The 12,484-nt window shown below is 41.7% G+C and overlaps 1 protein-coding gene across 2 annotated transcripts in view; it reads left to right on the top strand.

Moving 5' to 3' along the window:
- fam110b (family with sequence similarity 110 member B) overlaps window positions 1-12,484 on the top strand; it is a 55,031-nt gene that overhangs the window by 26,592 nt on the left and 15,955 nt on the right. For both annotated transcript variants that reach the window (XM_044219814.1, XM_044219815.1), the window contains one exon: window positions 7,053-7,194. The gene's annotated coding sequence lies outside the window, so the exon portion shown is untranslated. The remainder of the gene's footprint in view (window positions 1-7,052; window positions 7,195-12,484) is intronic.

Here is a 12,484-nt window from a genome sequence, read left to right on the forward strand (position 1 = left end):
TTGTAGCGCTAACATTGCCTAGATGAAGCTGCACTAACCAGTACTTTTTATATCAACAAATGACTGTAAAATGTGAAAGGATGACTCGTAACTACAAGCCCATAGAGAATTATCACCAACTCTGCAGTTCCTCTCAGCACCGCAGAGTGTTTTAGTGTAGCTCATTGTTTTGGTTTACAGTATATTTACTATTTACCATGACCCCATGGTAAGGGAGGGAACAGGTAAACACATGTAAAAGAATGTGAGAAGTGATGAGAAAATGCACAGTAGTCAGATTGTTTTGTAAAGTGAAAGAGAATCACATATTATTTATATCTTTATTTTATTTATATATGTATTATTTGTAGGCAATAATTGTGGAAATTCCATAAATATAGCTCTCATCAAACATAGATTTGAAAGTGGCTAGGGTTAGGGCGCATTTGAGATAATCAGAAAGTTGTTTCAGCAACAAAGCAGCTTCACCCTGTTTCGTTCTGACTTGAGGTTCTACCAGTTGACTGCGTCCTGAAGTTCTAAGGGCCCTACTGGATTTATATTCTTCAAGGAGATCAGAAATGTATTTTGGCCTTGTAGATTTTTGAGTGATTTATAAACTAGCAGCAGCACTTCTGTTCTATTCTATAAGTAACTTGAAACCAGTGTAGTAATTTAAGAACATGAGTAATGTGCTCAGTTTTCTTGGTTCTCGTCAGAACTCTGGCAGCAGCATTCTGAAGTTGTCCAACTGTCGTTTTGGGAAGACCAGACAAGAGGCCGTTACAATAGTCCACCCTGCTGTAAATGAAGACATGAATGAGTTTCTCTAAATCTTTCTGGACATGAGACCTCCATTTTTAGTTTGAGATGGTAAAATGCTCATTTAGCTGTTGCCCTCATGTGGCTGCTGAAGCTCAGATCTGAGTCTATTAAAACACCAAGATTGATAACTTGGATTTTCGTCTTTATAGATCTGGTAATAAGCTGAGCAACGTGGTAAGCAACGTTATTGTCATGCATGATTTGACCTAGAGGGAGCATGTACAGGTTGAATAATTGTGGCCCAAGAATGGAACCCTGGGGGACTCCACATGTCATGGTGACCCATTCAGATTTATGATCACCAATGGCTACAACATAACCTCGGCTTTCGAGATACGATCTGAACCAACTGAGGACTGTGCCAGATAATCCCCCCACCTTTCCAGTCTGTCAAGAAGTATTTTATGGTCTGAATCCGTATTCAGACAAATATTATTTAATAATAATACTTATTATAGAGCACTTATCAAAACAAAGTACAAAGTGCTTCACAGAGAGAGAAATAAAATACCACAGTGAATGATAAAATATAAAGAAATAAAATACATAAAATACACAAAAGCAATAAAATAAACAGACAGCTCAGGTGAGATCAGGATATGCTTCTAGATAAAAATGTGTTTTGAGAAGAGACTTAAAAAGACACTGACTCAGACAAGCTAATTTCTTCGGGCAGGTTGTTCCAGAGCCTCAGGGCCGTGATGGCAAAAGCTCTGTCCCCCTTAGTTTCCATCCTGGACTCAGGAACAGACAGGAGACCCTTGCCTGAAGATCTCAAACTACGTGAAGGTTCATAAAGGATTACGAGGTCCAAAATATAGTTGGAGCCAGGCCATGAAGAGCCTTAAAAGTAATCAATAAGATCTTAAAATCAATCGTAAAACAAACAGGGAGCCAATGTAAAGAGGCTAAAACAGGTGTTATGTGGTCGTACTTCTTGGTCCTGGTTAACAGCCTAGCAGTTCTGTACAGTCTGCAGTCGTGTCAAAGTTTTTTGATTAAGACAAGTGAACAGACTGTTACAATAATCGAGGCGTGAGGAGATAAAAGCATGTACAACAGTTTCTGCATCACTAAGATTTAAAATAGATCGTATTTTTGCAATGTTTCTGAGGTGATAAAAACATGATTGGACAAGCTTAGTGATATGTTGCTCAAAACATAAATTGCTATCAAACAGGCCACCAAGATTTCAGGCTTGATATGTTGTGACAAGTTACCAGTAGATGGCAGTATTTGTTTAGTAATGTGTTGGGGGCCCAATAACAAGGATTTCAGTATTATTTGAGTTGAGCTGAAGAAAATGTATCAACATCCAGTTTTTTATGTCAGACAGGCAGTCCTGCAGAGAACTCAGCGTACTAAGGTCAGTGGGCTTGACAGGGAGGTACAACTGTGTGTCATCCGCATAGCAATGAAAAGAAATCCCATGTCTGCGCATGACATCACCCAAAACTGCATTCATTAAAAGGTCATTAGTGACTTTGAGAAGGGCTGTCTCAGTGCTGTGGTGCTGATGAAAGCCAGATTGGAACTTTTTAAAGGTATTATTGTTTTCCACAGCAACAAGAAGCTGCTTAGATACAAGTTTTTCGAGAATCTTGGAAATAAAAGGCAGTTTGGAGATTGGGCAATAGTTATCCAGGAGGGTGGGATCTAGCCCAGGTTTTTTTAGGACTGGCTGGACACAAGCAGTTTTAAAGTAATCAGGTACGCAGCCAGTAGACAGTGAGCTGTTAAAAATAATTAGCAAATGGGGCGCAATACAATCCATAACTTCCAATAAAAACCTAGTTGGGATTTTGTCCAGCGGGCTGGAGGATACTCTCATAAGAGACATGATGTCTGCGAGTTCAGGCAGAGTAACAGCAGAAAAATTGCTCAAAGAATCCCTGAGCAGGTGATCCACATCTAAAAAGGCAGGACTGGGGGTGATACCAGATCTTATTAACTCCACCTTTCCAGCAAAGTGCAAAAAAAACTTTTCACAATCAGCATCACAATCAGCAGAGGCACAAGGAGAGGCTGGGTTAACTAACTGATCCACAGTCTTAAATAGGAATCTGGGGTTGTGCTGATGGGCAGAAATAAGTGCAGAGAAATGATTTGTTCTTGCATCCTTCACCATCCTATTATAAAGGAGTAATAACTCTTTCATGGCCACAAAGTGGACCTGGAGACCTGATTTCTTTCATCTGCGTTCTGCTCTTCTGCATTTCTTTTTACAGCTTCGAATACTATCATTTAAGGAGGAGCTATGAGATCTAAGGTTGAAGAACACAGGGAGTTAAAAGAATCGACCAAATCGTTGGTGTTGGAGGAATCGGGAAACACATTCCCAGGAGAATTGAACAGTGTACAGAATTTTAAGGCACTATGCTCATTAAGGACGTGTGTGTACTTAGAGCGGGATAAGACAGTACTGGCAGCCTCTAATTCACAGTTAAAAACAATGCATAGGTGATCAGATACAAACATGTCCCTGATTTCCACAGACGGCGTTTTCAGGCCAAAAGTAAAGACTAGGTCTAAGGTGTGGCCAGTTTTGGCCAGACACATGTTGTTGAAAGTTAAAAGAGTTAATTATATTTAAAAAAAATCCGCAGCAAGGACATTAGAGGAGTCATCAACATGAATATTAAAATCACCACAAAGAACAATTATCATAATTCAAAACAAGACTGGATAAAAACTCAGGGAGTTCCAACAAGAAGGAGCCAGCTGGTTTAGGGGGGGGCGATAAATAATAGCAAATATGACCGGGGGCCACCAAGTTTAAACATGAGCACTTCAAAGGAGGAAAAATTGCAAGCTATCAGATTACACTTTAAATGCTTCCTGTAGACAGTAACAAGGCCCCCACCTCAACCACAGACCCTAGGGCGGCTAAAGCAGTCATAATCTGGAGGGCACAATTCAGCCAGCTGACTGTGATCACCAGGACGTAACCAGGATTCAGTTAAAAACATGAAATCTAAATCAGTAGAAGAGATCAAATCAATGTGAGAGGGATCTCACATTAAAAAGTCTGTGCTGGGTCAGAGCTGAAGTTGAGACTGGAGGTAGGGTTCTGGCCCGGATCTTTATTAAGTTATTATTATTGCTGTGTAGGCTGTGTCTGTTTCGTATTAAGGACCTATGCAAAATTACCACAGGAATGTTAAAAGTGGCACTAGAGGGATCCGGGCTTTAAATAGCAGCACTATGATCAGACCACAAGGGGGAGTTAGTGACAGCAGAGGGTGCGTGGCTGTTTATGGTGGGCAGAGAAGAGGAAGAAGAAGAGCGAGGGGAAACAGGTGATTTAACACCTTTACCCCCGCCTGCTTTTAACCGGATGGTATGTTCTCTGTCTGTCATCGCACGCAATTGGTCACATGCACACACACATCAACACAACGTTCAGTCAGTGCGTGGAGTGTGAGTGGCCGAGCAGTGTGGAGAAAAAATGGACAGCACAAGAGAAAGAGAGAACGAGAGAAAGAAAAGGTAGAGCTGAGAGGGAGCGCATTAAAAGAAGAAAAGTGCCGCTAAATGCTGTGAAATTGCAGATATCTTTACGTGAGCAAGGGATGTGGTTGATGTTTAAAAAAGAAAAAACAGTTACCGAGAGCTACCAGAGCTTCATGATGATCAATGCAAGTCCAGTCAGAGCTCTGAGGAAATGCCAGGTGCAAAACAATCTCTCCAAAAGTGCACAAAAATGATACATGTGAATATTTGTTCCTATATTTATTATCTCAGCAATTAACTTGGAGAGTAGTATGTTATCATAACTGATCGACATGATGGCGAAAGCCATGAAAATAATTTGCCCACGGCCCACGACGGGAGGGCTCTGCAGCGATAAATAAATGAACCTTGAACTTGACTCTTGGAATAGTATATCCAAGAATAAACCGAAATAATCGTAAAAGTTCTTTAACACTTTCCCCCTCACATTTTTTTAAATTGAGAAAGAAATTTCACACTTTATCACAATATCATCATAGAGGGTATGTGAGGATATCACCATAATAGTAGTCACCATGGTCACTCCCTCCGTGGCAAACAGGGAGAAAAACTTGTGCTGAAATGATAAAGTGCTGGTGTGCAATCGACTGCGGAATCAACAGATTCAGGAGAAAATCTGCTGAAGACTAAAGAATGTGAAGCGCAGAGTGTTGCTGACTTTAACAGTGTGCAGTTCTTTTCCTACTTATGAATGTACAGTAGCAGGACCACTGCTGTTGGTGTGTTTCTGCTGTGTAGCTGTAGTACAGCTAGCAGGTCATTTGGTGGGACTCCAGCTCCCACTGAGTGACCATCTGGACCACTGAGCTCTCGCAAACACAAGCACTACAGTGAGTCATTAAAGTAGAACCAATCAGTGCAGGGCCAAGTGATGATCTCAGCACGTAAAAGAATTGGATTTGATGAAGAGTAAAACCAGGAAAAAATTTACAATGACTACAACTGGAAGGAAAACCAGACATTAACCATAAAGCACAGGAGAACTAGAAATTGAATGAGCCAGTAAGAGGGCTCAGTGATGTGTAAAACCAAGTGGAGGACTGGAGGGTGAGCAGAACCAGTTAGCAGAGGGTTTGAGACTGAGAGGAGTGTTGACTTAGAAATATGAACACTTTTTCTGAACCATGATACCTCATCCGAGATTGGTTCCAATCAAACGGTGGTCCACTTTGTATGAAGTCAATATTGTATGCAGCCCATTTTAGTAATTGTGCTTCCTTCACTTGTGCTCATGGCTCCACCTGCCTGTCCGTTGTTCTACATTTATCCTGCACACTTCAAATTGGGCACTGAACATAATTTCCTGGCAGCATTCGTAAACGCCTGCACTTGAGAAAAGCATTATGCACACAAATCACAGAATGAAAACCCCCCAAAATGGTAAATGAGTATGAGAGCAGACTGCAGAGGTTGATGGGGGATGTTTGGCAGTTTATTTGAGGACTGGTTCAGCCAATGTTTATCTAGAGTAGAATAATTGGTCCTAAATGGCCTGAAATTCTCACATTTGATCCTGATTTTATTGTCACACCAGCAAATCCATTCATTTCACTTGAATTGACATGATCGCTGCATCTGCTCACACAGTAAATATAAGAGTTCTTGCATCAAGCTCGATTTCTGCATTTCTAGTTTGTCATGTGCATTGCTGCTTTCTTATCTGTAAATTCTTTTTTCCTTTTCATAAATACTCAACATTATCACTGTTTTTTCTTCAATACACCTCACCTACGATCATCATAAATATATTCTTCAGTCCTCCGCCCAGTTACAGTCCAGAGCAGCTGCCCCTCACTAATCTCCTATAACAGCTCAAGTCTCATGTTTTACCTGTAACACTCACGTTTTAGTGTCTTTAGTGGCCTGCTCTAATTAACTTACTTTAGCCCTGCAAGTTTCAGCAACACTTATTTTGGAAGGACACACTAAATCATCTCGCAGTGTCTCTTTCTGGTGTCACCGGGGCCTCTCTTTGCCAGGATTTAGGAAAGCAACAGGCATCTGAAAAGATTTTTATTTCATGAAAAAACGTGACGGATTTTTCCTGGGATGTATCACTCCATCCACATGAATATACTGTACCCCCTCCATAAAACAATCTAAGCCTGTCACAAATGGGATTGTTTATTGCATCTTCAAATAATACATATACACAATCAATTACCTGTGTCAAATATCAGGGACAGCTGTGTAATATAATGGCTCCAAGCGTGGATCAGACATAAAAGTGGTTATGGACGCTTGATCTTTGTGCATGACACACAGAGCCACACAGGGCGTGGCAGCAGGCCAACCTCTCCTAAATCCTGCAACGGACAGGATGGCTTTGCCATGAAGCAGGACTGAATATGTGAAATTCTGGGCCATTCAGCACTGGTTTCCTACTCTGAGACACTCGATAAGTGCAAGCCAATATCTGGTGAATAATCAAATGACTTTCTCTAACTCTGACTGTAGCTTTTTTGCTGCTCGTTTCTCCGATGTGTCTGTATATCTCTCCCTGGATTGTCTCTCCTATGCCCCCTGCTTACTTCTCCAGGGAATATAACTAGCTTCGAGAAAGACTTCACCTTTAGGGACACTGCCATGTCCTGAATCAAGGCAGCACCACTGTTTTAGAATTGCCAGATATTCATTAATTGTTAATCATTTGGTTAATCATTACACAGAGACTGACAGTTGCTTTGGATGATTCATTCTTAATGTTTTGTCATTTGTGTTTCTTTTATTGACAGCTGTGACTCCCACTGACAACCTGCAGCACCTGGAGGAGAGGGGGGAGGCGTCCAACAGCCAATAGAGAAAGCTTGGTGCATAGAAGGAGCCAATAAGCTTAATCAAGACCATTGTGCTAGCCAATAGGACAGCTCCAAACTGGTAAAACTTTTATATTTCAAAACTGGAGATGCTTTCTCTTTTTGTGTATTAACTAATACTGATTAAAGAAAAGACAATGCTGCATGAAAACCAAACCTAGACCAAATGAAAGAAGGGGAAGTAAACAAGACATTCCATTTGCTTTCAGTCTACAAGAAGAAAGTCATTTCAAAGTTTTTTCTCTTGAGTGTTAGCTTTGTAACCATGGCAATACCTCAGCAAGAGAATCCTCTAGTAATTAATAGGAAATGATGTCTTTTAATTACACCCATATCCATGAACTCAAACAGTTACTATCAGCACACTCACAAATGTTAATTAAAAGACCTTTTTACCAGACATTTCCCAGGAACTAAGGGGCTCCAGGTACTAAATTAGTATCTACATCAGGAACTACAAGAGCCTTTTGTGCATTTCTGTTTGTGTTTCCGCCGCATCTAAAGAACCATGACCACTCAGCTAAATAAGAGAGTAAATCAGACAGATGTGAGATGCATTTATTTGCACACGATGAGACAGCAGCACCGGTCCTCAGGTTGTTCTTTGTAGTGACTGTGATGTTTGAATGAGTGATGTTTGAGTTAGTTATGCTTCTGTTCGCCTTCTGGAGCAGCTGCTAGACTTCACAGGGCATTGTATCTGATCCAGATACAATCCGACTTTTCTCTTTAAAGTGGCACGCCACGACTGACACAGGCAAGGGAATTCTGGAGTCTTATTCTGGGAGATAAGACCCAGCGAAAGTCTCTGTCTTGGAGCTATAGCTAGCTACTTTGGCTAAAAACAAGCGGGTGCTAGCTAGCTGCAGAAAGTCCAGTCTGAGTGTAGGGCAGCCACAGTTGAGCGACAGTACAAGGCGTTCATGAATGAAACAATGATAGGCTGTATTTCCAGAAATCGTACAAAAAGCTCAGCAAGGAAGTAAACAAACCGTCTTCAGTTCACATCCGCCGAACCTGTGCGTCTCGTCCTGCCAGTCTCTCTTTATGGCACTCTTTTCCAGATTAGTTGGGAAGTCTACCAGATAACTTTGTTTAAAGAGTAACTTAAAACTCTTGCTACTATAATCAATGTGACTGAAGCTGGGCTTATACTTGACACAAGGGGTTAACAGCAGTCCCCCTGTAGATATCTATGGCATAGTCAAGTCAGGTTCATTTTCTTTATATAGCCCAATCACACATTTTCCTCAGTGGGCTTCACAATCTGTACAGCACAGGACGGCCTCTGTCCTCAGACCCCCGATTCAGATAACGAAAAACTCCAGGGACAATGTTAGAAAGCTCAGGAAGAGCAGCAGAGCAGGGATCCCTCCCCAGGACGGACAGACAGGAAGTAGATGCCGTGTGGACAGAACAGACCGACATTAAAATTACAGTATGGACCATCATGATGACAAAGTTCTGAAGAGATCGTAACATATGTGAAGATTATGGACCCGGGAGGGCGTCGGCGACTTGAGGTGTCGCCACGCAGACCTGAGTCACATGACCTCCTCTCCACCACGGAGACCTGGAAGAGGACAGACCACACAAACACACAAGCCCAGCACTCACACAGAGAGGAGAAAGGAAGAGACACAGACAGCCAGGGGACAGAGGGCGGTCCCGGGACGGCCGATGGTCCGGCAGGAGAGAAACCGGAGCGAGACAGAGACACGGCTGTGCCTGTGGGACACAAACAAGCAGAGGGTTAGAGAGATGCAGTGGTTTTCAGAACGTTTACAGGACGAGCATGGACTCATAGAGTCACTGAGACAGTGGTAACACCTGGTAACAGGTACAGCAGCTGACTGAAGGTTAAAGGCCCCAACAGAGTCTCAGCGTCTGATGTCAGCAGGGACGTCTGAGAGCAGAGAGCACGGGACGGGACATGAGGTTTAACGAGGTCAGACAGGTATCATCAGAAGCACCTTAAAGTCTGATCTGACATGGAGAGGGAGCCAGTGGAGGGAAGCTCAGATTGGTGTGAAATGGTAAAATATTCTAGTCTTAGTTCAAATTAATGCTTCATCCAGACGTGATTAACGTCTGGATGAAGCAAAGGCGTGAATCAGGTTCTCCGCATCAGCCGAGGACAGAAAAGACCTCATTTTAGCTATTTAAAGGCATAGATTTAGATTTATAGTCCAGTTTGATATCACCACCACAACACTGGACAGATGTAGGGTTCCTGATCAGGCCATAAGGTGTTTTAATGATGCCCTCCTATCACAGCGTGACCGTGGGAAGGCCCGCCTCATTTCATCACTGAATACAGACTACTGCTGTGTTGGGCTCAGGGTGATTCAGATTACTGAGCCTTTCTTCAGCGTCTTTAATGTTGTCTTCACTGGCAATAATCTCCACCCACATTGGAAACTTTCAGAAGAAAAAGCAGCCAAAGCTGACCAATCACAGGGTGGTATCTGGACTCTAGGCTCCAAACTGTTCTAGTTTTGGTCCTACAGCTGTTATTGGGTCACTAAATTATGTTTTGCTATTTTTTCAGGTGAGAAACTCATTTGGGTTTTGAACATGTGGTCACTTTATTAAAATAATGCTTATTTGAAAGTTTGCTTCAACGGTTTCTGAGATGTGAAGACCCGCCAGCCCCTTCTCAGCAGCCGGTCGTCCCGGGCACAACGCTTCTTTCCCATTGTATCTATCACAATGGGAAAAAATCTAAGGCATCTGTGTCCAAATCATTTGTCAGTGTTATATGTTTATGTTAAAAAAAGTTACTATCAGCCAATATAGCTTACCAAATATCAATATCACATTTTAATCATTTTAAATAACAGTATATGGCATGACTAGCTAAAACATGTGGTGACTCTGCCATAAGCCTGTCGAGTGAAACTCCAGCAGAAACGGCTCAGGGTTCAAAAGGTCCCGCAGGAGAACACTCACTGGAAACAGCGCTTGCTGCCTGTGTGAGTGAATGCTGTACAGAAGTGTTGACCAGTCACATTTGTGGAAACTCGCCTCCACCATTTCCTTTTTGACTAAACTAAGACCTGTACACGTTTAAGTGGAAGTGTTCTAGAAGTTCCCAGATTCCAGGAAAAGTTCCTGTGATGGGCCAAAAGACTAACCAGAGTTCATGTGAACTTTCTCATACACTTTACATCCTTTAGTATTTGTATAGAGTGTGTGTGATTCAGTGCCTACACAATGCAAGTTTAAAGTTGCAAGCCTTTTCAATTTTAGAACTTCTGATAATGTGTGTGCATGAATTAGTAATTAGTTCCCTCAATTTAATAATTCCCACAAATTACTTATTTTGTTCCCTTGCATTAATAATAATTAATAAATAATTAATAATTTAAAATTACATTACAGCCATTATGTGTATACATTTTATGGGATTATAATATCTTTCAACTTATTCTTATGGCAAAAGTTTTAGTATGCAGAAAAATGAAATGATCCCAGAGAAAGTTGCTGCATTCTGTGTGTAATTACATTCATCTCGGTGTCCCAGACGAGAGTGGGGTGGGGAGGGCACCCTTCACATGCTGGCATTTGGCATGTGAGTGGTACTATATATGTTCTTGTGCATGTCTCATTAAAAAATGGCATTTTAAATAGTTTGGGGGGTTTGCCTGTACAGATGCCAGGGGACGATGGGGGCATGTGGTATAGCCCGACTGATACTGTTGTTTTTTCTTTGTTTTTTTTGGCTGATACTGATATCGACAGTGAGAGTTTTAAAAAATTCTGATAATAGTCAGCCAATATTAGTTTAATAGAAACACATAACATGAACACAAATCTTTAATAAGGATCCTTACATTTGTTTTGTTTTTTTAAATTGTGATCAAGATATGCAGAAATCAACTTGTCAGCGCTCTCTGGTGGACAAACAATGTAGTGGAGACACTGTTTCTAAATGACCACAAACATATCTTTGATAACTCATTTCTTGTTGCTAATCGGCTGACGGATAGCCCGATACTTATTTATCAGTGATTCATTTTTACTGAGAATCGACCTTTTTCACAGCAGACATTTTGACTAGTCAAAGCAGAAAAACAACAGGTGTAACTAATAACATCAATAATGGCTGCATTCCATTTAGGTGAGCCAGTTCCAGGGTCTTGTATTGTGTGTAAGCTGACTCATTGGAAATGACTCACTGGCACGTTTTAATGGAACAGAGCTTCATTTAATTAGTAACACCGGTGCTTTTCCTGCTATGACCAGACAGCATGTCTGTTGAAAAGGCCTGTCACCAGAATACTGAAGAAATTCATATGTATTCATGTGTATTCATATGCTGAATGAAGTAAATCAGGTAGCTGATGTGCATCTGTGCACTTTACTCCTCAGTACCTGTCTACTGGCAGTAGTAACAGCATCTTGTTCAGGCTTGTGTAAATGAGTATGTGTGCTCACCAGGTTGTTAAAAATGGGAAACTCAACATTTGAAGGAGAACACTGAAGTGGGAATTTGGCGTGACCTGGCTCCTGCTGCTAAGAGCGTGGTTGGTTTCCCAGCAGTACTCTGCAGCCTCTGCTCGCCATGCTGCTAACACGGGAAATAGAAAGAGCTAGTGTGTGCGTGTGTGTGTGTGTGTGTATGTTTTCTATTGTTTCTTGGCTGTATGCCCAGAGGTGATACATGGGAGAGAGACCTAAAACAAGGGGAAAGAGAGGAGGTGGAGAGCGGAGGAGAGAGAAACTAAAATGACATTGTACACAATTTCAAGATGCTGACTCATGCATGAACCTGGATAAACCAGGCCATTACGATATATAATCCCAAAACCAATTACCATGAACCGTACTAAGCTGGTTCAATCATTGGTTTCATTCATCAATGGGTTCAATGTGTCTGTAACCAAAGCAATGCTACGCAATGTGGTCAGTGGACTTTCGCTGACAGTCACCCTCAAGTGTAGCAGAGCGAAGGGGCGAAGTAGTCGAGGACGAGAATCAGACAGTAAATGTGTATATAAGAGTAGATGGAAGCTACCGCTATGGCCTGCAGGAAATTGAAAAAGAAATCTCCCCACAACCCCCACGGCTGCTGCTGGACTACGGTTAAAGATTTGCTGCCCTGGGCACTAGGGCTGGGCGATATGACCCAAAATATATCTCACGGTATTACAAAAATAAAAGGGATACTCCACTCAACATGATTCTACCTCTTCTCACTCTATTGGCAATGTAAGGGAACATATCCTAATGATTAAAAAATGGATATGTTTATTGGCTCCAAATAGGAATGAAAATGAGGTTTTGGGAGGAGTAGCCTGCCCCATAATGTAGGTTCATTAGTAAATGTAATGTGATTCATTCTCAGA

Source organism: Siniperca chuatsi, linkage group LG13 (genome assembly GCF_020085105.1).
Source record: "Siniperca chuatsi isolate FFG_IHB_CAS linkage group LG13, ASM2008510v1, whole genome shotgun sequence".
Classification (NCBI taxonomy): domain Eukaryota; kingdom Metazoa; phylum Chordata; class Actinopteri; order Centrarchiformes; family Sinipercidae; genus Siniperca; species Siniperca chuatsi.